This window comes from Lissotriton vulgaris, chromosome 2_1, assembly GCF_964263255.1.
Source record: "Lissotriton vulgaris chromosome 2_1, aLisVul1.2, whole genome shotgun sequence".
Lineage (NCBI taxonomy): Eukaryota > Metazoa > Chordata > Amphibia > Caudata > Salamandridae > Lissotriton > Lissotriton vulgaris.
Window position 1 is genome coordinate 20,908,944 of NC_141687.1, and position 23,885 is coordinate 20,932,828.

At 49.4% G+C, this 23,885-nt stretch overlaps 1 protein-coding gene across 1 annotated transcript in view; it reads left to right on the plus strand.

Annotated features, from left to right (window-relative positions):
• Positions 1–6,062: 6,062 nt before the first annotated feature.
• The window catches only part of OBSL1 (obscurin like cytoskeletal adaptor 1), a 548,309-nt gene continuing 530,486 nt past the window's right edge, over positions 6,063–23,885 (plus strand). Inside the window, exon 1 of the mRNA XM_086954344.1 lies at positions 6,063–6,159. The gene's annotated coding sequence lies outside the window, so the exon portion shown is untranslated. The remainder of the gene's footprint in view (positions 6,160–23,885) is intronic.

Here is a 23,885-nt window from a genome sequence, read left to right on the forward strand (position 1 = left end):
TCCACCAACTGCAGTTGAACCTGCATTCAACTGTAATTAAGTGCATAAGTACTGCAAAGTGTTATTTTGCTGACCTGCACATGGCCTGGCTTGTTTCTAGAAATAAAATAACTAAATAATATTTCTATACAAACAAAAGTGGTCTGAGTTCAGTCTTTGAGTGTGTGACATCATTTGCTGATTGAGTACAATAAATGCATATAATTGCCTTCTGATAAAGCCTTACTGCTCGCCCACACTACCACAAATAGAGAGAAAGATGTTATCTACTTTTACCTCTGCCTACCTCTGGGGTTCCACTGGACTCTGTGCACACTATACCTCATTTTGGCATAGTATATACAGAGCCAGCTTTCTACTGCCTGCAGATGGCACAGTCCAGGCTCGCACCTCTGTGGGGCTGTAGATGGCACAGTCCAGGCTTGCACCTCTGTGGGGATGCAGATGGCACAGTCCAGGCTCGCACCTCTGTGGGGCTGTAGATGGCACAGTCCAGGCTTGCACCTCTGTGGGGCTGCAGATGGCACAGTCCAGGCTCGCACCTCTGTGGGGCTGTAGATGGCACAGTCCAGGTTTGCATCTCTGTGGGGCTGCAGATGGCACAGTCCAGGCTCGCACCTCTGTGGGCTGCAGATGGCACAGTCCAGGCTCGCACCTCTGTGGGGCTGCAGATGGCACAGTCCAGGCTCGCACCTCTGTGGGGCTGCACATGGCAGAGACCCATCTCGCACCTCTGTGGGGCTGCAGATGGCACAGTCCAGGCTCGCACCTCTGTGGGGCTGCAGATGGCACAGTCCAGGCTCGCACCTCTGTGGGCTGCAGATGGCACAGTCCAGGCTCGCACCTCTGTGGGGCTGCAGATGGCACAGTCCAGGCTCGCACCTCTGTGGGGCTGCACATGGCAGAGACCCGTCTCGCACCTCTGTGGGGCTGCAGATGGCACAATCCAGGCTCGCACCTCTGTGGGGCTGGGGATGGCACAGCCCAGGCTCGCACCTCTGTGGGGCTGTAGATGGCACAGTCCAGGCTCGCACCTCTGTGGGCTGCAGATGGCACAGTCCAGGCTCGCACCTCTGTGGGGCTGCACATGGCAGAGACCCGTCTCGCACCTCTGTGGGGCTGCAGATGGCACAGTCCAGGCTCGCACCTCTGTGGGGCTGCGGATGGCACAGCCCAGGCTCGCACCTCTGTGGGGCTGTAGATGGCACAGCCTCGGCTCGCACCTCTATGGGGCTGTAGAATGCACAGTCCAGGCTCACACCTCTGTGGGCTGCAGATGGCACAGTCCAGGCATGCACGTCTGTGGGCTGCAAATGGCGCAGTCCAGGATCATACCTCTGTGGGGCTGCTGGCTCTCTTGCCCTCCTCTCTGATACCACACCTCCTCACACTGAGCTGGTTTTCCTTTCCATGGGAAAGGCCGCCCACCTCCCAGAAGACAGCGATATGAATCAGGCAGGGTCAGATTAGGATCACAATTCAGCCTGGTCATCCCCAAAAAAGTGGCCCACATTCCTGGATCATACCCCTTTATGAAACAGCATTTGGCTAGTCTCATTTGGCTAATTTATGGCAAAATATTTGATAAATTATGTATTTTAAAGTTCACAGAGCCAGAAACATTGGTGAAAACCAGAAGCACTACATTTTGGCGGACGGGCAAAGTGAAATAAAGTGGCCCAAAGGCCACAACTCCTGATGTGGCAATGTTTGCCACCTGGTTGTATCTTTTAACCACCATTACTGGTATTTTAATGTCCCTGCCGGAAAGAAAATCAAGAGTGGGAAGAGGAGTTGGCCTAACAGCTAGGGCTGCTCAACCTCGGACCTGAGGAACTGGGTTCGAGTCTCGGTAATGACGCTAAAACCTCATGTGATTCTGGACAAATCACTTAATCTCCCCGTGCCTAACAAAAAAATTAATGTGTCCTCTTGTAACATAACTGGTGCTATGTAAAGCGCCCTGATACCCGATTCGGGTCAAGTTCGGCCTATATAAAACTCTGCAAAAAAAAAAAGAATATCACCCAAAGCTGGTCTTTTCTTCTCTGATCAATTTATACTTTAAACAATAAACATAAGGTGAATGCAGTTTGAAATGTGGTCTAAAGCTGCTTTAATGATCCATGACAGATAGTTAAAAATAAAATAAAGGCAGTAAATGTATGTTAAGAAGGAATCCGGATGTCTTTATTACAGTGTAAAGAATCCTCTTTTTTAATTAAATTCCAGCCTTTGCACTCTTCAAACATGAGCAAACAGAAGAACATTTTTTATTGTAGTTTGAGTGTGAACATGACCGAAGGGCAGTGATTATATGAGCACCAGCCACATTACAGAAGATCAAATTCATTTTTAGGTCTCACCTATGCAGCGCACAAGTGCTGCATAGGAGAGACCTCTTGGAATCTCTCTGTACATTCTTGGAAACTAGTCCATGTTTTGCACTGTTTCCAATGAGTACTTGTGCATGCAGAGTGTTTGCCTTGCGGGAGCGAGCAGTGGCGCCAACTGTTTGTAATTATCGCGCTTGCCCGCTCCCGCAAGGCAAACGCTCTGCGTGCATGAGTAATCTTTAACTTTTGTGGCCGCGGGCCGCTCTTGTTTTGAACGCTCTTGTGCTATGTTGGGAGATTCTCTAGGTTGAATCATGTTGCTTGGTTTTCCGCCTACTAATGTGATGCCAAATATGGAAAAGCTGTTAGTTTTAGAAGCCAGTTTTTTGCATATTTCGAGCACATGAGTTGACTTTTCTGTCTGTGCTCAGGCCTGCCAGCTCCAGGCAGCCCTCGGTGAGAACAGCTGCTGTTTCACCCTTGACTTGGGAGCATAAGAGCGGGGTGCTACCGGCGTGCGCTCTCATTGCAGCCTTAGATAGACCCTCTGCTGTCAGTCGCTGGGCCTCGCACAGGAACTGGTGCTTTACTGTGCTCCAGTGCGGGTTTCAGGGCGCATACACTGTCCGCTCTCCATAAATGCCCGGATCCTCACACGAACTGGCTGGGGGCCTGGGATGCAGGAGAAAACCAACAGAATGTTGTGGGTAAAGACGGGGGTTGAAACTGCAAGCTAAACATCTGCCGGTGCGCGTGCAACTGCAAGATGAATGAATATCATTAGATGTGGACAGTGCTTGAAGTTCTTGTAGACAGCGCCTGATCGCGCCAGGATGTCTGCAAATTCGTAAATAAAACAATGTGTTACATTACACTGAACACCCGAGTTAATGTGGAGGTTATTTATTCTTATTTTAAGTTTTGTTATAGTTCTTCATATGTGGCGGCCTTCTGATAATCATCCACACACCAGGCGGCCATCTGCAGCTCTTTAACCTTAGGATTACCTCCCAGAAGGTCTTTAGCCATTTCTAGGAGAGCCACTTATCTGTGAAACCAATCACTAGTTACTAACAAAAAACAAGCATTGGCACAGCCAATAGATCTCGCCCTCGGGACCTTATAAGTGTTTAGCCATGCAACAGTTGATGTTGTTGCACCAAGGATATTGTGCTGGATAAGCAAACATTTATAAGATCCCAAGGCGAGATCTATTGGCTATGCCAGTGCTTGTTATTTTAGGCCTTGCGAATTAAGTCCTTTGCCCAGAATCACAGGATGTTGAGCTGAGGCTGGGATTGGAACCTATGTCCAAATTCGGCAGCTCTGACCATAGCATTACATCCTCTCAATGTTCCTCTCTAGGAGGGCGCCTCCCTGCGAGGCCTGGGGAAACATACACCCCCCTCCACCAAGGCCTGAGAGACTCTGGGGTTGAGGGGCCAACAACGGGCCCTCGGGCCGCTTCACTCACTCTCCCCAGAAACTGCAGCCTCTAGGCGCTGGCCACGCAGGGGAGGGTGAGGTACAGCACAGAGGCGCTGCTGCTCCAGTCCAGGGGAGCCGAGGTGATGCTGGCCCGAGGGCCGCTCACCCGCCCACAGCCAGGCGCTTCGGTTTGGAAGCACAGCAGGGAGTGGGGGCGTCTGCCGGCTCCACAGGCAGGGTGGGACCAGCTCAAGACTGCAGCGGCCAGAAGTTGAACCATGCTGGCCTAGTGACGTTGCTGCAAGCTACCCCCCCGCCCCCTTCCGAAGCCTGCCTGCCCCTGGTGCTGGCTGGTCCACATTACAGTGACTGGCGCCGCGGGAAGAGACAGAAAGGCTCCGAGGATTGGTCCTAACAAACACCGGCCCACAAGGGCCCCTGAGGCACCGGCTGCCCGCCCTCCCAGTGCGAAGCGGGGATCCGAGGTAGGCAGCACCAGCCACCAGCTGCTGATGGGCCTTGGGGTCTGGGGCCCTGGAGGGCCCAGTTGGGCCTTGTGGGGTCAGAGGGCAGGGGCAGAGAGCCAGCCGGGCTTTTAGCAGCATCTTTAGCTTCGAAGCTTGGGGCCCCGGAGGGCCCAGTTGGGCCTTGTGGGGTCAGAGGGCAGGGCGGAGAGCCAGCCGGGCTTTTAGCAGCATCTTTAGCTTCGAGGCTTGGGGCCCCGGAGGGCCCAGTTGGGCCTTGTGGGGTCAGAGGGCAGGGGCAGAGAGCCAGCCGGGCTTTTAGCAGCATCTTTAGCTTCGAGGCTTGGGGCCCCGGAGGGCCCAGTTGGGCCTTGTGGGGTCAGAGGGCAGGGGCAGAGAGCCAGCCGGGCTTCTAGCAGCATCTTTAGCTTCGAGGCTTGGGGCCCCGGAGGGCCCAGCTGGGCCTTGTGGGGTAAGAGGGCAGGGGCAGAGAGCCAGCCGGGCTTCTAGCAGCATCTTTAGCTTCGAGGCTTGGGGCCCCGGAGGGCCCAGCTGGGCCTTGTGGGGTCATAGGGCAGGGGCAGAGAGTCAGCCGGGCTTCTAGCAGCATCTTTAGCTTCGAGGCTTGGGGCCCCGGAGGGCCCAGCTGGGCCTTGTGGGGTCAGAGGGCAGGGGCAGAGAGCCAGCCGGGCTTCTAGCAGCATCTTTAGCTTCGAGGCTTGGGGCCCCGGAGGGCCCAGCTGGGCCTTGTGGGGTCAGAGGGCAGGGGCAGAGAGCCAGCCGGGCTTCTAGCAGCATCTTTAGCTTCGAGGCTTGGGGCCCCGGAGGGCCCATCTGGGCCTTGTGGGGTAAGAGGGCAGGGGCAGAGAGCCAGCCGGGCTTCTAGCAGCATCTTTAGCTTCAAGGCTTGGGGCCCCGGAGGGCCCAGCTGGGCCTTGTGGGGTAAGAGGGCAGGGGCAGAGAGCCAGCCGGGCTTCTAGCAGCATCTTTAGCTTCGAGGCTTCTGCTCGGTGCCCGTCCGGGCCCTTCAGCAGCAAACGGGAAACTGGCGGGGTCTAGAGGTCAAAGGGCCAAGCCTGGGTGCCAATGTGTGCCAGAGACTGCGTGACGTCACTTGGGCTGTCCCAGCATGTCATTAGATGGACGCCCCTGTCTGGAGGTTGGAGACCGCAGCCTCTCATGGGTTATTTTTTTGTTAAGCTCGTGTTTGTCTTAAGAGTGGTCTTACTGTTCTGAGAGCACAGGAATATGTTCGTGAAATGTTGTAAGAATGGCCCAGTGAGTTAAACGATCGCCGCTGAAACATGAGGTGATTTGAAGTATTGAAAGGCGGGTCATCGGTACGGTTGAAGGGCGAGCACAGCACGTGCCTGGCAGGAGCACCGGCGAGGTCTCATCTGTGCCGGTTCTGATGAGTGGTTCTGCAGGGGTGAGCTGTGCCTGCAGGGGTGTCTGTCTGTAGGGTGGGCAGTGCCAGGTTACACCAGGAGGTGCCCCTGACTGGCATCCGGTGGTGTCTGCAGAGGTGTCTGTGCTTGCAGGGGTGTCTGTTCCAGCAGGGGTGTATGTCTGTAGGGTGGGCAGTGCCAGGTTACCCCGGGCCGTGCCTCTGACTGGCAGGCTGCGGTGGCTGCAGACGCCCTGGCGGGCTCCCTGCCAGCCTGGGGCATGTCAGCTGTCCACATGTCCGCTCACACCTAAAATTAGCCAAGATTCCTCCCCAGGGTGAGATGAAGGGGGGCGGCCCCGGCCCCCAGCCCCCGGAGCAGCCCTCGTGGCCAGAGCCGGAAGCAGAGTCCGCGGGGAGAGGAAGGACCGGACCGGACCGGGCACCGAGGTGCCGGGGCAGCGGCGTGGACCCGGGCACAGGGATCCGCGGCGGCTGGCACTGCACCCCGGGCTGGAGCGGGCGTCGCAGGGCACGGGCACAGGTAGGAGGCCTCCCACTCCGATCGAGGGTTGAGGTCTGCTCACGTAGCATCGTGCGTGTGTCTAGGTGTATGTGTGAACCTGTGTGTGTACCTTTGTGTCTGTACCTGTGTGTCTGTACCTGTGTGTCTGTGTCTGTGTGTGTGTGTCTGTGTAACTGTGTGCGTACCTGTGTGTCCGTGTGTTTGTACCTTTGTGTCTGTACCTGTGTGTCTGTACCTGTGTGTCTGTGCCTGTGTGTGTGTGTCTGTGTAACTGTGTGCGTACCTGTGTGTCCGTGTGCGTGTGTCTACCTATGCGTCCGTGTGTTTGTACCTGTGTGTCTGTACCTGTGTGTCTGTGCCTGTGTGTGTGTCTGTGTAACTGTGTGCGTACCTGTGTGTCCGTGTGCGTGTGTCTACCTATGCGTCCGTGTGTTTGTACCTGTGTGTGTGTGTGTGTGTGTACCTGTGTGCGTACCTGTGTCTGCGTGTGGTTCTGAGTGTGTATATTCTCTTTTATATGTCTGGGGAAGACTGGTGACAGATTGTAGCCTCCTTGTATTCTGTTTGGTGTGTGTGTGTGTCAAGCCAATGCTACACACTGGGCGTCTTGTATTCTGTTTGGTGTGTGTGTCAAGCCAATGCCACACCTTGAACTTCTTGTATTCTGTTTGGTGTATGTATCAAGCCAATGCCACACACTGGACTCATTGTATTCTGTTTCCGGTGTGTGTATCAAGCCAATGCCACACCTTGGACTTCTTGTATTCTGTTTGGTGTGTGTATCAAGCCAATGCCACACCTTGGACTTCTTGTATTCTGTTTGGTGTGTGTATCAAGCCAATGCCACACCTTGGACTTCTTGTATTCTGTTTGGTGTATGTATCAAGCCAATGCCACACCTTGGATTTCTTGTATTCTGTTTGGTGTGTGTGTCAAGCCAATGCCACACACTGGACTTCTTGTATTCTGTTTGGTGTGTGTGTGTGTGTGTCAAACCAATGCCACACACTGGACTCCTTGTATTCTGTTTGGTGTGTGTGTGTCAAGCCAATGCCACACACTGGACTTCTTGTATTCTGTTTGGTGTGTGTGTGTCAAGCCAATGCCACACACTGGACTTCTTGTATTCTGCTTGGTGTGTGTGTGTCAAGCCAATGCCAAACACTGGACTTCTTGTATTCTGTTTGGTGTGTGTGTATCAAGCGAATTCCACACACTGGACTTGTTGTATTCTGCTTGGTTTGCGTGTCAAGCCAATGCCACACACTGGACTTCTTGTATTCTGTTTGGTGTGTGTGTGTCAAGCCAATGCCACACACTGGACTTCTTGTATTCTGTTTGGTGTGTGTGTGTGTGTCAAACCAATGGCACACACTGGACTCCTTGTATTCTGTTTGGTGTGTGTGTGTCAAGCCAATGCCACACACTGGACTTCTTGTATTCTGTTTGGTGTGTGTGTGTGTGTGTGTCAAACCAATGCCACACACTGGACTCCTTGTATTCTGTTTGGTGTGTGTGTGTCAAGCCAATGCCACACCTTGGACTTCTTGTATTCTGTTTGGTGTGTGTGTGTCAAGCCAATGCCACACACAGGACTTCTTGTATTCTGCTTGGTGTGTGTGTGTCTCAAGCCAATGCCCACCTTGGACTTCTTGTATTCTGTTCGGTGTGTGTGTCAAGCCAACGCCACATACTGGACTTCTTGTATTCTGCTTGGTGTGTGTGTGTCAAGCCAATGCCACACCTTGGATTTCTTGCATTCTGTTCGGTGTGTGTGTCAAGCCAACGCCACACACTGGACTTCTTGTATTCTGCTTGGTGTGTGTGTCAAGCCAATGCCACACCTTGGGCGTCTTGTATTCTGTTCGGTGTGTGTGTGTCAAGCCAATGCCAGACACTGGACTTCTTGTATTCTTGTATTCTGCTTGGTGTGTGTGTGTCAAGCCAATGCCACCCGCTGGACTTCTTGTATTCTGTTTGGTGTGTGTGTCAAGCCAATGCCACACAATGGACTTCTTGTATTCTGTTTGGTGTTTGTGTGTCAAGCCAATGCTACACACTGGACCTCTTGTATTCTGTTTGGTGTGTGTGTATCAAGCGAATTCCACACACTGGACCTCTTGTATTCTGTTTGGTGTGTGTGTGTCAAGCCAATGCTACACACTGGACCTCTTGTATTCTGTTTGGTGTGTATGTATCAAGTGAATTCCACACACTGGACCTATTGTATTCTGTTTGGTGTTTGTGTGTCAAGCCAATGCTACACACTGGACCTCTTGTATTCTGTTTGGTGTGTGTGTATCAAGCGAATTCCACACACTGGACTTCTTGTATTCTGTTTGGTGTGTGTGTGTCAAGCCAATGCCACACCTTGGACTTCTTGTATTCTGTTTGGTGTGTGTGTCAAGCCAATGCCACACACTGGACTTCTTGTATTCTGCTTGGTGTGTGTGTGTCAAGCCAATGCCACACCTTGGACTTCTTGTATTCTGTTCGGTGTGTGTGTCAAGCCAACGACACACACGGGACTTCTTGTATTCTGCTTGGTGTGTGTTTGTCAAGCCAATGCCACACCTTGGGCGTCTTGTATTCTGTTCGGTGTGTGTGTGTCAACCCAATGCCAGACACTGGACTTCTTGTATTCTGCTTGGTGTTTGTGTGTCAAGCCAATGCCACACCTTGGACTTCTTGTATTCTGTTCCGTGTGTGTGTGTCAAACCAATGCCACAGACTGGACTTCTTGTATTCTGCTTGGTGTGTGTGTGTCAAGCCAATGCCAAACACTGGACTTCTTGTATTCTGTTTGGTGTGTGTGTCAAGCGAATTCCACACAGTGGACTTCTTGTATTCTGTTTGGTGTGTGTGTATCAAGCGAATTACACACACTGGACTTGTTGTATTCTGCTTGGTGTGTGTGTTTCAAGCCAATGCCACCCACTGGACTTCTTGTATTCTGTTTGGTGTGTGTGTGTCAAGCCAATGCCACACACTGGCCTCCATGTATTCTGTTTGGTGTGTGTGTCAAGCCAATGCCACACACTGGACTTCTTGTATTCTGTTTGGTGTGTGTGTCAAGCCAATGCCACACACTGGACTTCTTGTATTCTGTTTGGTGTGTGTGTCAAGCCAATGCCACACACTGGACTTCTTGTATTCTGCTTGGTGTGTGTGTGTCAAGCCAATGCCACACCTTGGACTTCTTGTATTCTGTACGGTGTGTGTGTCAAGCCAACGCCACGCACTGGACTTCTTGTGTTCTGCTTGGTGTGTGTGTGTCAAGCCAATGCCACACCTTGGGCGTCTTGTATTCTGTTTGGTGTGTGTGTCAAGCCAATGCGAGACACTGCACTTCTTGTATTCTGCTTGGTGTGTGTGTGTCAAGCCAATGCCACACCTTGGACTTCTTGTATTCTGTTTGGTGTGTGTGTCAAGCCAATGCCACACAATGGACTTCTTGTATTCTGTTTGGTGTTTGTGTGTCAAGCCAATGCTACACAGAGGACTTCCTGTATTTTGTTTGGTGTGTGTGTGTGTCAAGCCAATGCCACACACTGGACCTCTTGTATTCTGTTTGGTGTGTGTGTGTATCAAGCGAATTCCACACAGTGGACTTCTTGTATTCGGTTTGGTGTGCGTGTATCAAGAGAATTCCACACACTGGACTTCTTGTATTCTGCTTTGTTTGCGTGTCAAGCCAACGCCACACACTGGCCTCCTTGTATTCTGTTTGGTGTGTGTGTCAAGCCAATGCCACACACTGGACTCTTGTATTCTGTTTGGTGTGTGTGTCAAGCCAACGCCACACACTGGACTTCTTGTATTCTGTTTGGTGTGTGTGTGTCAAGCCAATGCCACACACTGGACTTCTTGTATTTTGATCGGTGTGCGTGTGTCAAGCCAATGCCACACACTGGGTTTCTTGTATTTTGATTGGTGCGTGTGTGTCAAGCCAATGCCACACACTGGACTTCTTGTATTTTGATCAGTGTGTGTGTCAAGCCAATGCCACACACTGGACTTCTTGTATTCTGTTTGGTGTGTGTGTATCAAGCCAATGCCACACACTAGACTTCTTGTATTCTGTTTGGTGTGTGTGTCAAGCCAATGCCACACACTAGACTTCTTGTATTCTGTTTGGTGTGTGTGTCAAGCCAATGCTATACACTGGACTTCTTGTATTTTGATCGGTGTGTGTGTCAAGCCAATGCCACACACTGGACCTCTTGTATTCTGTTTGGTGTGTGTGTATCAAGTGAATTCCACACAGTGGACTTCTTGTATTCTGTTTGGTGCGTGTCAAGCCAGTGCCACACACTGGACTTCTTGTATTCTGTTTGGTGTGTGTGTCAAGTCAATGCCACACACTGGACTTCTTATATTCTGTTTGGTGTGTGTGTCAAGCCAATGCCACACACTGGACTTCTCGTATTCTGCTTGGTGTGTGTGTATCAAGCCAATGCCACACCTTGGACTTCTTGTATTCTGTTCGGTGTGTGTGTGTCAAGCCAATGCCACCCATTGGACTTCTTGTATTCTGTTTGGTGTGTGTGTGTCAAGTCAATGCCACACATTGGACATCTTGTATTCTGTTTGGTGTGTGTGTGTCAAGCCAATGCCACACAATGAACTTCTTGTATTCTGTTTGGTGTGTGTGTGTGTCAAGCCAATGCCACACACTGGACCTCTTGTATTCTGTTTGGTGTGTGTGCATCAAGCGAATTCCACACAGTGGACTTCTTGTATTCGGTTTGGTGTGTGTGTGTCAAGCCAATGCCACACACTGGACTTATTGTATTCTGTTTGGTGTGTGTGTATCAAGCGAATTCCACACACTGGACTTCTTGTATTCTGCTTGGTTTGCGTGTCAAGCCAATGCCACACCTTGGACTTCTTGTATTCTGTTCGGTGTGTGTGTGTCAAGCCAATGCCACACACTGGACTTCTTGTATTCTGCTTGGTGTGTGTGTGTTTCAAGCCAATGCCACACACTGGACTTCTTGTATTCTGTTCGGTGTGTGTGTGTCAAGCCAATGCCACACACTGGACTTCTTGTATTCTGTTTGGTGTGTGTCAAGCCAATGCCACACACTGGACTTCTTGTATTCTGTTTGGTGTGTGTGTCAAGTCAATGCCACACACTGGACTTCTTGTATTCTGCTTGGTGTGTGTGTGTCAAGCCAATGCCACATCTTGGACTTCTTGTATTCTTTTCGGTGTGTGTGTATCAAGCCAATGCCACACACTAGACTTCTTGTATTCTGTTTGGTGTGTGTGTCAAGCCAATGCCACACACTAGACTTCTTGTATTCTGTTTGGTGTGTGTGTCAAGCCAATGCTATACACTGGACTTCTTGTATTTTGATCGGTGTGTGTGTCAAGCCAATGCCACACACTGGACCTCTTGTATTCTGTTTGGTGTGTGTGTATCAAGCGAATTCCACACAGTGGACTTCTTGTATTCTGTTTGGTGTGTGTCAAGCCAATGCCACACACTGGACTTCTTGTATTCTGTTTGGTGTGTGTGTCAAGTCAATGCCACACACTGGACTTCTTATATTCTGTTTGGTGTGTGTGTCAAGCCAATGCCACACACTGGACTTCTCGTATTCTGCTTGGTGTGTGTGTATCAAGCCAATGCCACACCTTGGACTTCTTGTATTCTGTTCGGTGTGTGTGTGTCAAGCCAATGCCACCCATTGGACTTCTTGTATTCTGTTTGGTGTGTGTGTGTCAAGCCAATGCCACACATTGGACATCTTGTATTCTGTTTGGTGTGTGTGTGTCAAGCCAATGCGACACAATGAACTTCTTGTATTCTGTTTGGTGTGTGTGTGTGTGTCAAGCCAATGCCACACACTGTACCTCTTGTATTCTGTTTGGTGTGTGTGCATCAAGCGAATTCCACACAGTGGACTTCTTGTATTCGGTTTGGTGTGTGTGTATCAAGCGAATTCCACACACTAGACTTCTTGTATTCGGTTTGGTGTGTGTGTGTCAAGCCAATGCCACACACTGGACTTATTGTATTCTGTTTGGTGTGTGTGTATCAAGTGAATTCCACACACTAGACTTCTTGTATTCGGTTTGGTGTGTGTGTGTCAAGCCAATGCCACACACTGGACTTCTTGTATTCTGTTTGGTGTGTGTGTATCAAGTGAATTCCACACACTAGACTTCTTGTATTCGGTTTGGTGTGTGTGTGTCAAGCCAATGCCACACACTGGACTTCTTGTATTCTGTTTGGTGTGTGTGTGTCAAGACAATGCCACACACTGGACTTCTTGTATTCTGCTTGGTTTGCGTGTCAAGCCAATGCCACACCTTGGACTTCTTGTATTCTGTTCGGTGTGTGTGTGTCAAGCCAATGCCACACACTGGACTTCTTGTATTCTGGTTGGTGTGTGTGTGTTTCAAGCCAATGCCACACACTGGACTTCTTGTATTCTGTTCGGTGTGTGTGTGTCAAGCCAATGCCACACACTGGACTTCTTGTATTCTGTTTGGTGTGTGTCAAGCCAATGCCACACACTGGACTTCTTTTATTCTGTTTGGTGTGTGTGTCAAGTCAATGCCACACACTGGACTTCTTGTATTCTGTTTGGTGTGTGTGTGTCAAGCCAATGCCACACACTGGACTTCTTGTATTCTGTTTGGTGTTTGTGTGTCAAGCCAATGCTACACAGAGGACTTCTTGTATTCTGTTTGGTGTGTGTGTGTCAAGCCAATGCCACACACTGGACCTCTTGTATTCTGTTTGGTGTGTGTGTATCAAGCCAATTCCACACAGTGGACTTCTTGTATTCTGTTTGGTGTGTGTGTCAAGCCAATGCCACACACTGGACTTCGTGTATTCTGCTTGGTTTGCGTGTCAAGCCAATGCCACACACTGGACTTATTTAAATTCTGTTTGGTGTGTTTGTGTCAAGCCAATGCCACACACTGGACTTCTTGTATTCTGTTTGGTGTGTGTGTCAAGCCAATGTCACACACTGGACTTCTTGTATTCTGTTTGGTGTGTGTGTCACACCAATGCCACACACTAGAAGTCTTGTATTCTGCTTGGTGTGTGTGTGTCAAGCCAATGCCACACCTTGGACTTCTTGTATTCTGTCTGGTGTGTGTGTCAAGCCAATGCCACACAGTGGCCTCCTTGTATTCTGTTTGGTGTGTGTGTCAAGCCAATGCCACACCTTGGACTTCTTGTATTCTGTTTGGTGTGTGTGTCAAGCCAATGCCACACACTGGACTTCTTGTATTCTGCTTGGTGTGTGTGTGTCAAGCCAATGCCACACCTTGGACTTCTTGTATTCTGTTCGGTGTGTGTGTCAAGCCAACGCCACACACTGGACTTATTGTATTCTGCTTGGTGTGTGTGTGTCAAGCCAATGCCACACCTTGGGCGTCTTGTATTCTCTTCGGTGTGTGTGTGTGTCACGCCAATGCCAGACACTGGACTTCTTGTATTCTGCTTGGTGTGTGTGTGTCAAGCCAATGCCACTCCTTGGACTTCTTGTATTCTGTTCGGTGTGTGTGTCAAGCCAATGCCACACACTGGACATCTTGTATTCTGCTTGGTGTGTGTGTGTCAAGCCAATGCCACACACTGGACTTCTTATATTCTGTTTAGTGTGTGTGTATCAAGCCAATGCCACACACTGGACTTCTCGTATTCTGCTTGGTGTGTGTGTATCAAGCCAATGCCACACCTTGGACTTCTTGTATTCTGTTCGGTGTGTGTGTATCAAGCGAATTCCACACAGTGGACTTCTTGTATTCTGTTTGGTGCGTGTCAAGCCAGTGCCACACACTGGACTTCTTGTATTCTGTTTGGTGTGTGTGTCAAGTCAATGCCACACACTGGACTTCTTATATTCTGTTTGGTGTGTGTGTCAAGCCAATGCCACACACTGGACTTCTCGTATTCTGCTTGGTGTGTGTGTATCAAGCCAATGCCACACCTTGGACTTCTTGTATTCTGTTCGGTGTGTGTGTGTCAAGCCAATGCCACCCATTGGACTTCTTGTATTCTGTTTGGTGTGTGTGTGTCAAGCCAATGCCACACATTGGACATCTTGTATTCTGTTTGGTGTGTGTGTGTCAAGCCAATGCCACACAATGAACTTCTTGTATTCGCTTTGGTGTGTGTGTGTGTCAAGCCAATGCCACACACTGGACCTCTTGTATTCTGTTTGGTGTGTGTGCATCAAGCGAATTCCACACAGTGGACTTCTTGTATTCGGTTTGGTGTGTGTGTGTCAAGCCAATGCCACACACTGGACTTATTGTATTCTGTTTGGTGTGTGTGTATCAAGCGAATTCCACACACTAGACTTCTTGTATTCGGTTTGGTGTGTGTGTGTCAAGCCAATGCCACACACTGGACTTCTTGTATTCTGTTTGGTGTGTGTGTGTCAAGACAATGCCACACACTGGACTTCTTGTATTCTGCTTGGTTTGCGTGTCAAGCCAATGCCACACCTTGGACTTCTTGTATTCTGTTCGGTGTGTGTGTGTCAAGCCAATGCCACACACTGGACTTCTTGTATTCTGCTTGGTGTGTGTGTGTTTCAAGCCAATGCCACACACTGGACTTCTTGTATTCTGTTCGGTGTGTGTGTGTCAAGCCAATGCCACACACTGGACTTCTTGTATTCTGTTTGGTGTGTGTCAAGCCAATGCCACACACTGGACTTCTTGTATTCTGTTTGGTGTGTGTGTCAAGTCAATGCCACACACTGGACTTCTTGTATTCTGCTTGGTGTGTGTGTGTCAAGCCAATGCCACATCTTGGACTTCTTGTATTCTTTTCGGTGTGTGTGTATCAAGCCAATGCCACACACTAGACTTCTTGTATTCTGTTTGGTGTGTGTGTCAAGCCAATGCCACACACTAGACTTCTTGTATTCTGTTTGGTGTGTGTGTCAAGCCAATGCTATACACTGGACTTCTTGTATTTTGATCGGTGTGTGTGTCAAGCCAATGCCACACACTGGACCTCTTGTATTCTGTTTGGTGTGTGTGTATCAAGCGAATTCCACACAGTGGACTTCTTGTATTCTGTTTGGTGTGTGTCAAGCCAATGCCACACACTGGACTTCTTGTATTCTGTTTGGTGTGTGTGTCAAGTCAATGCCACACACTGGACTTCTTATATTCTGTTTGGTGTGTGTGTCAAGCCAATGCCACACACTGGACTTCTCGTATTCTGCTTGGTGTGTGTGTATCAAGCCAATGCCACACCTTGGACTTCTTGTATTCTGTTCGGTGTGTGTGTGTCAAGCCAATGCCACCCATTGGACTTCTTGTATTCTGTTTGGTGTGTGTGTGTCAAGCCAATGACACACATTGGACATCTTGTATTCTGTTTGGTGTGTGTGTGTCAAGCCAATGCGACACAATGAACTTCTTGTATTCTGTTTGGTGTGTGTGTGTGTCAAGCCAATGCCACACACTGGACCTCTTGTATTCTGTTTGGTGTGTGTGCATCAAGCGAATTCCACACAGTGGACTTCTTGTATTCGGTTTGGTGTGTGTGTATCAAGCGAATTCCACACACTAGACTTCTTGTATTCGGTTTGGTGTGTGTGTGTCAAGCCAATGCCACACACTGGACTTATTGTATTCTGTTTGGTGTGTGTGTATCAAGTGAATTCCACACACTAGACTTCTTGTATTCGGTTTGGTGTGTGTGTGTCAAGCCAATGCCACACACTGGACTTCTTGTATTCTGTTTGGTGTGTGTGTGTCAAGACAATGCCACACACTGGACTTCTTGTATTCTGCTTGGTTTGCGTGTCAAGCCAATGCCACACCTTGGACTTCTTGTATTCTGTTCGGTGTGTGTGTGTCAAGCCAATGCCACACACTGGACTTCTTGTATTCTGGTTGGTGTGTGTGTGTTTCAAGCCAATGCCACACACTGGACTTCTTGTATTCTGTTCGGTGTGTGTGTGTCAAGCCAATGCCACACACTGGACTTCTTGTATTCTGTTTGGTGTGTGTCAAGCCAATGCCACACACTGGACTTCTTTTATTCTGTTTGGTGTGTGTGTCAAGTCAATGCCACACACTGGACTTCTTGTATTCTGTTTGGTGTGTGTGTGTCAAGCCAATGCCACACACTGGACTTCTTGTATTCTGTTTGGTGTTTGTGTGTCAAGCCAATGCTACACAGAGGACTTCTTGTATTCTGTTTGGTGTGTGTGTGTCAAGCCAATGCCACACACTGGACCTCTTGTATTCTGTTTGGTGTGTGTGTATCAAGCGAATTCCACACAGTGGACTTCTTGTATTCTGTTTGGTGTGTGTGTCAAGCCAATGCCACACACTGGACTTCGTGTATTCTGCTTGGTTTGCGTGTCAAGCCAATGCCACACACTGGACTTATTTAAATTCTGTTTGGTGTGTTTGTGTCAAGCCAATGCCACACACTGGACTTCTTGTATTCTGTTTGGTGTGTGTGTCAAGCCAATGTCACACACTGGACTTCTTGTATTCTGTTTGGTGTGTGTGTCACGCCAATGCCACACACTAGAAGTCTTGTATTCTGCTTGGTGTGTGTGTGTCAAGCCAATGCCACACCTTGGACTTCTTGTATTCTGTCTGGTGTGTGTGTCAAGCCAATGCCACACAGTGGCCTCCTTGTATTCTGTTTGGTGTGTGTGTCAAGCCAATGCCACACCTTGGACTTCTTGTATTCTGTTTGGTGTGTGTGTCAAGCCAATGCCACACACTGGACTTCTTGTATTCTGCTTGGTGTGTGTGTGTCAAGCCAATGCCACACCTTGGACTTCTTGTATTCTGTTCGGTGTGTGTGTCAAGCCAACGCCACACACTGGACATATTGTATTCTGCTTGGTGTGTGTGTGTCAAGCCAATGCCACACCTTGGGCGTCTTGTATTCTCTTCGGTGTGTGTGTGTGTCACGCCAATGCCAGACACTGGACTTCTTGTATTCTGCTTGGTGTGTGTGTGTCAAGCCAATGCCACTCCTTGGACTTCTTGTATTCTGTTCGGTGTGTGTGTCAAGCCAATGCCACACACTGGACATCTTGTATTCTGCTTGGTGTGTGTGTGTCAAGCCAATGCCACACACTGGACTTCTTATATTCTGTTTAGTGTGTGTGTATCAAGCCAATGCCACACACTGGACTTCTTGTATTCTGCTTGGTGTGTGTGTGTGTCAAGCCAATGCCACACACTGGCCTCCTTGTATTCTGTTTGGTGTGTGTGTCAAGCCAATGCCACACACTGGACTTCTTGTATTTTGCTTGGTGTGTGTGTGTGTCAAGCCAATGCCACACCTTGGACTTCTTGTATTCTGTTCGGTGTGTGTGTGTCAAGCCAATGCCACACACTGGACTTCTTGTATTCTGCTTGGTGTGTGTATGTCAAGCCAATGCCACACCTTGGACGTCTTGTATTCTGTTTGGTGTGTGTGTCAAGTCGATGCCACACACTGGACTTCTTGTATTCTGTTTGGTGTGTGTGTGTGTCAAGCCAATGCCACACACTGGCCTCCTTGTATTCTGTTTGGTGTGTGTGTGTCAAGCCAATGCCACACACTGGACTTCTTGTATTCTGCTTGGTGTGTGTGTGTGTCAAGCCAATGCCACACCTTGGACTTCTTGTATTCTGTTCGGTGTGGGTGTGTCAAGCCAATGCCACACACTGGACTTCTTGTATTCTGCTTGGTGTGTGTATGTCAAGCCAATGCCACACCTTGGACCTCTTGTATTCTGTTCGATGTGTGTGTCAAGTCAATGCCACACACTGGCCTCCTTGTATTCTGTTTGGTGTGTGTGTCAAGCCAATGCCACACACTGGACTTCTTGTATTCTGCTTGGTGTGTGTGTGTGTCAAGCCAATGCCACACCTTGGACTTCTTGTATTCTGTTCGGTGTGTGTGTGTGTCAAGCCAATGCCACACACTGGACTTCTTGTATTCTGCTTGGTGTGTGTATGTCAAGCCAATGCCACACCTTGCACTTCTTGTATTCTGTTCGGTGTGTGTGTGTCAAGCCAATGCCACACACTGGACTTCTTGTATTCTGCTTGGTGTGTGTATGTCAAGCCAATGCCACACCTTGGACCTCTTGTATTCTGTTCGGTGTGTGTGTCAAGTCAATGCCACACACTGGACTTCTTGTATTCTACTTGGTGTGTGTGTGTCAAGCCAATGCCACACCTTGGACTTCTTGTATTCTGTTTGGTGTGTGTGTATCAAGCCAATGCCACACACTGGACTTCTTGTATTCTGTTTGGTGTGTGTGTGTGTGTCAAACCAATGCCACACACTGGACTCCTTGTATTCTGTTTGGTGTGTGTGTGTCAAGCCAATGCCACACACTGGACTTCTTGTATTCTGTTTGGTGTGTGTGTCAAGCCAATGCCACACACTGGTCTTCTTGTATTCTCTTCGGTGTGTGTGTGTGTCAAGCCAATGCCACACACTGGACTTCTTGTATTCTGTTTGCTGTGTGTGTATCAAGCCAATTGCACACACTGGACTTCTTATATTCTGTTTGGTGTGTGTGTCAAGCCAATGCCACACACTGGACGTCTTGTATGCTGTTTGCTGTGTGTGTCAAGCCAATGCCACACACTGGACGTCTTGTATTCTGTTTGCTGTGTGTGTATCAAGCCAATGCTACACACTGGACTTCTTGTATTCTGTTTGGTGTGTGTGTCAAGCCAATGCCACACACTGGACGTCTTGTATTCTGTTTGGTGTGTGTGTATCAAGCCAATTCCACACACTGGACTTCTTGTATTCTGCTATGGTAGGTTGGTTAAACACCCGCGAGGGTATCCTGGCACTGAGCAAGTATGTGTGCCCAGCCCTGCTTGTGGTAGGTTGGTTAATCACCTGAGGGTATCATGACGCTGAGCAGGTGTGTGTGCCCAGTCCTGCTATGGTAGGTTGGGTAATTACCCGCAAGGGTATCCTGGCACTGACTACTTCTGTCTTGTTGATGTTGAGCTTGAGACAGTTTTCTTTCACTCAGCAACAGTAGGAAGACGCCAACTGCACACAAATGAATCCTTGACAGTAGGACACGGCACGGGATGAATGGATGCTAGGAGTAACCCTGCCTGGTATCGAGAGATCAAGAGACACAACATTACTGGATTGTGTCCCAAGTATTTGTGCAGGAGAATTATGCTTGAATTATGACACAGTGTATCCTGAGCTCCATATCACGTATCAGGATTTTTTGGCTCTGAAGCAGCCCATAACTGAGCGAAACACGTTGGCTGTGCAAAACTGTTTTCCTAAATGGAAAATTTTGTGTAAAGATTCACAGACTCAACAAAAAGACCTCTCTGTCCATCTGTTTTTGTTGTTCACACATTATATTGACCTTACTCATTTTCTACAGCAACGTTGCCTCTCTACTGTGTTTGAATATGATTAATTATTGGCATATTTGGCAACTAGCCATCTAAGGTGGGAAATAGTAAATAACACGCATGGCAGTGCAGTAAAATGAAATGAAATGAAATGAAATAATATTTGTATAGCGCAATCTACCCTAAGGCCTCGTAGCGCTTGTGGATTGCTTGAGGATCTCAACAGATTAGGGGACACTGCAGAAAAGGTGGGTCATAGAGGAGCTTGCGGAAAGCCAGTATGTTAGGTTCGCTGTGCAGAGGGGGGTGGGAGGGGGGGGGGCAGGGAATTCCATAGATTTTAGACATTCAGGGAAAAGGAGCGGCCACCCCACTTGGCCTAGCGGACTTTCCTGGTGGTGGCCAGAAAGGCTGAACTGGACTGGAGGTTTCTTGATGGTTGATATGGCGTGATAAGGGACCGTGAGATGGCTGGACCGGTTTTCCACGTGGCTCTATGCGCCAGACACAAAGATTTAAACTGGATTCTGGCCCGGATGCGGAGCCAGTGCAGCGCCCTTAGGGCAGGTTTAGCCGATTGTCTCCGGGGAATTTGGAGCAGAAGGCGGGCTGAGCTGTTCTGTGACACCTGGAGTTTTTGTAGGGTTGTCTGTGGGGCGCCCAGGTACAGTGCGTTCCCATAATCAAGGCGTGACAAAATTAGGGCCTGTACCAAGATCCTTCTGGCTTTGAAGAGACGCAGGGGCAGAACTTTCCTGAGCATCCTAAGCAGGCCAAAGCAGGCAGCTGCTAGCTTAGTGGCCTGGTGGCCGAAGCCCAAAGAGCTGTCAAGCCATATGCCGAGGCTCTTATTCTGCTGTTTTGGAGTGGGCATTGGATTCAGACAGGTCGGCCATAGCTGTGATGATAGGGGGGATGGTAGTTTTCCCAGAAACATGAGCTCGGTCTTGTCGCTGTTTAGTTTTAGATGGGAGAGTTTCATCCAGTCGGCTACAGCCTCTAGGCAGCTGCCGAGGGAGCACGATGAACCCTCTGGGTGGTTCAAGGATACCACCAGCTGGGTGTCATCAGCGTATGTTATGATTTATATGCCAAAGGGTAGAACTACTTCTGCTAATGGTGCTATATAAGTATTAAAAAGTGTGGGGCTCAAGGAGGAGCCTTGGGGAACCCACAACCGAGCGGCCAGCAATCAGAGAAGGCATTACCTTCGAATACCTGAAAGACCCGGTCTTTAAGGAATGATTGTAGCCAGGCGAGAGCTGAATGAGTCACTCCTAGATTTTTTAGCCGGCTCAGCAGGATCTTGTGGTCAAGAGTGTCGAAGGCGGCACTGAGGTCCAACAAGATAATAGCTGCTGAGCCACCCTGGTCGATAAGTCTTCGGGCCTCTTCGGTTACGGCCAGGAGGGCCGTCTCTGTCCCTAGTCGGGGCTAGAAACCTGTTTGAGATATGTGAAGCAGATTGTTGAGTTCTAGGTATTGAACTAGGACGGAGTTTATGTGCCTCTCAGTTATCTTACTTAGCCAGGGGAGGAGGGATATGGGACGGTATTTGGACAGGTTGGAGGGATCCAGGCTAGGTTTTTTCAGCAGGGCTTTTACCTGGGCGCGCTTCCAGGCGTGGGGGACCGTGTTAGCTGAAATTGAGGCATTTATGGTGTCCAAAATGACAGGGCTTATAATATTGGTGACTAAGGGAAGGAATCGGGGAGGGGTAGGGTCACGTTGGGAACCTGAGGTCACTCTGGGCATGATTGCTTTCAGGGAGTCCTCATCTAATAAAGGGAACTCTACAAGGGAACAGCGGAGTGTCGGGGGAGGGCTCTTAGTGTCGGTCTCCCCAGAGTCGTCCTGGGATGGAGGGAAGGAGCGGGCTATGAGTTCGATTTTTTGGTGGAAAAATTCTGCGAGACTGTTGCACCTGGGTAGCGCATCTTCCTGATTGGGGATTTGTTGGGGTATGGTGATCAGAGATTTGGCTATACGGAAAATCTCCCTGGGAGAGTTTGCTGCTGCACAGATCGTTTCCTCATAGAAGGAGGATTGTGCGCTTTTTAATTCTGCCTTATATTTCCTTATTGCCTCTAGGTAGGTTGATTTACTTTCTTCTGTAGTGTTCAATCTCCAGCTCCTTTCTAACTTCCTACAGGTTTGTTTGAGCTCTTTTAGTTTTGTGGAGAACCACGGTGCAGGCCTACGGTTTGGTCTTTTATGAGTAGGTCTTATGGGGGCTAGCGTGTCTAAAGAGCTTTGGATCCAGAGGTTAAAGTTGTTGTTAGCACTCTCTGGGTCTGGGCTAGAGGGTGGTAGGGTGTTCTCTAGGAGGTTAGACCACTGGCTAGCGGAGAGGTTCGACCATTTCCTGTCGTGAGTCTTGGTGTTGCTCATAGGGGAGGTGCTGGCTGGGATTGTCCAGATGAGGGGGATTAATGCGTGGTCGGTCCACGGGAGGGGAACGGGGATATCACTCTGGAGATGACGTGAATTACTGAACACGGCGTCCAGAAGATGACCTTTTATGTGAGTCGGTGCGAAGCCTTTCAGGGTGAATTGTAAGGCTGATAGACTGGATACAAGTTCATTAGCCCTGTTATCAGCGGGGTTATCGAAGTGAATATTGAGATCACCTCGAATTGTGTAATTGAATGGGGAGAGAGCTAAATTGGCGACTATATTTGGGAGAGCATTCATGAATTGGCCCGGAGGTCCTGGGGGGCGATAGAGAAGTAAGCCAGAGAACGTGTTGGTGGGAGAGAACTTTAAAGAAATATTCATATTTTCACAGTCCGGGAGGTCCTCTGTAGAGGACCGGCATTGAAACTGGTCCTTAAAGATTATCGCTAACCCTCCCCCTCTACCCGTTTTGCGATCCGCTCTTTGGATTAAGTAGCCTGGGGGTAGGTTTGGGTGGCAACTGGGTCTGACTCATCCTGAAGCCAGGTCTCAGTGAGAAATAATGCGTCCGGGCAGAGGTCTACTATTGTCAGTAGGAGTTCAGTTGAGTGTTTAACCATAGAGCGGCAATTCAGTAGGTACAGTTTTAGGGGAGGACAAGGGGAATGGGCTGATACATTTCCCGCTTGAAGTGGCATTGGGAGCAGCCGGTGGAGCCGGTCGCAATGTCTGTTAAGTGCAACCATTTTGGGTCCATAGGGCCTGCCAGGCTCCGCAGAGTCAGGGCACTCTGGGGTTGTGGCCCCTGGGCCCGGACTGGCGTGGACAGGGGCAGCCGGGTTTGCCTTTGGTGCGCCAGCGGCGCGCCCGCTGCGCGCGTCTGCTGCGCGACTTGAAAGGCATCTGATTTGTAGTGTGAGGGCTGCCAGCTGCAAGTGTCTGATTGGCAGTAGGACCCAGAAGTTGTAATTCACTTCCGGAGCCCAAATCTCGTCCTGCGTCACACTACTCAAACCAAATGATTGGCGGTGGACCGGGGATCAAGGACAGGTAGGAGAGTGCAAAATACAAATAGTGCAACACTCTGTTTTTAAAAGAACGAAATAGTTTTTTTTAAAAGTACAAGTTATTTTAAAAAGAGGACAATTCTAAAAGGTGAGAGCGAGCCCTTCTCCGGTGCTCCTCTTAGTCAAATGAAGAAAATACCTTCCTCAAGCACAGGTCCCATTGTTGCCAATATTTGTTCAACTTTGAGGATGAGTTTGGTTGCGGAGATCTAGTTAGCTTGTTGTCTTCTCTTCTGGTGAATTACTTGATAATAGAGGGTGTTGCCATAGTCAACCTTGCTGGTCACTAGAGTGTGAGTGATGGGAGTGAGTGAGGTTTTTCTGGTGGCACTTGGGTTCATTTGAAGATCTTTCTAAGTATCTCAGGGTATGGAAGCAATATACAGTGATGGCCTTGACCCACGCTGTCAAGTCCAGTTTGCTGTCCATGACGATTCCAAGATTCCCGTTGTGTGTGTTTGGCATGGGTCTGAATTCAGCCCGCCTCCATTTGGAGTCCTGTGGTGACGTGTTCTTGATGAAAATCACTACTTCTGTCTTGTTGATGTTGAGATTGAGGCAGTTGGCTGTCATTCAGTTAGCAACAGCGGTCATGCAGGCAGTAAACCTGTTTCTTGAGTTGGGGGTGTGTCCGAAGGGTGAGCAGAAACATGGGCCGGGAGAGGCAAAGCCGTACCTGGGTGATAGGGGCCCGTGTCGAATGCCACCTGGAGGCGGGAACCCCGCAGCAAGCTCGCCAAAAGGTGGGCGCACCGGTTTGGTCATCCTCCCAAACCAGCTGCTAGCCACCCAATCCTGGAGTGAGATGGTAAGCGGCCGGGGAGTTTAAAAGGGAGTGTTGGTCCCCAGTTGGGCACAAAAACCCCTCAGTCTGAAGCAGAATGGCAAAAGGATGCAGGTGTGGCAGCTCCAAGGTCGAGGAGAGAG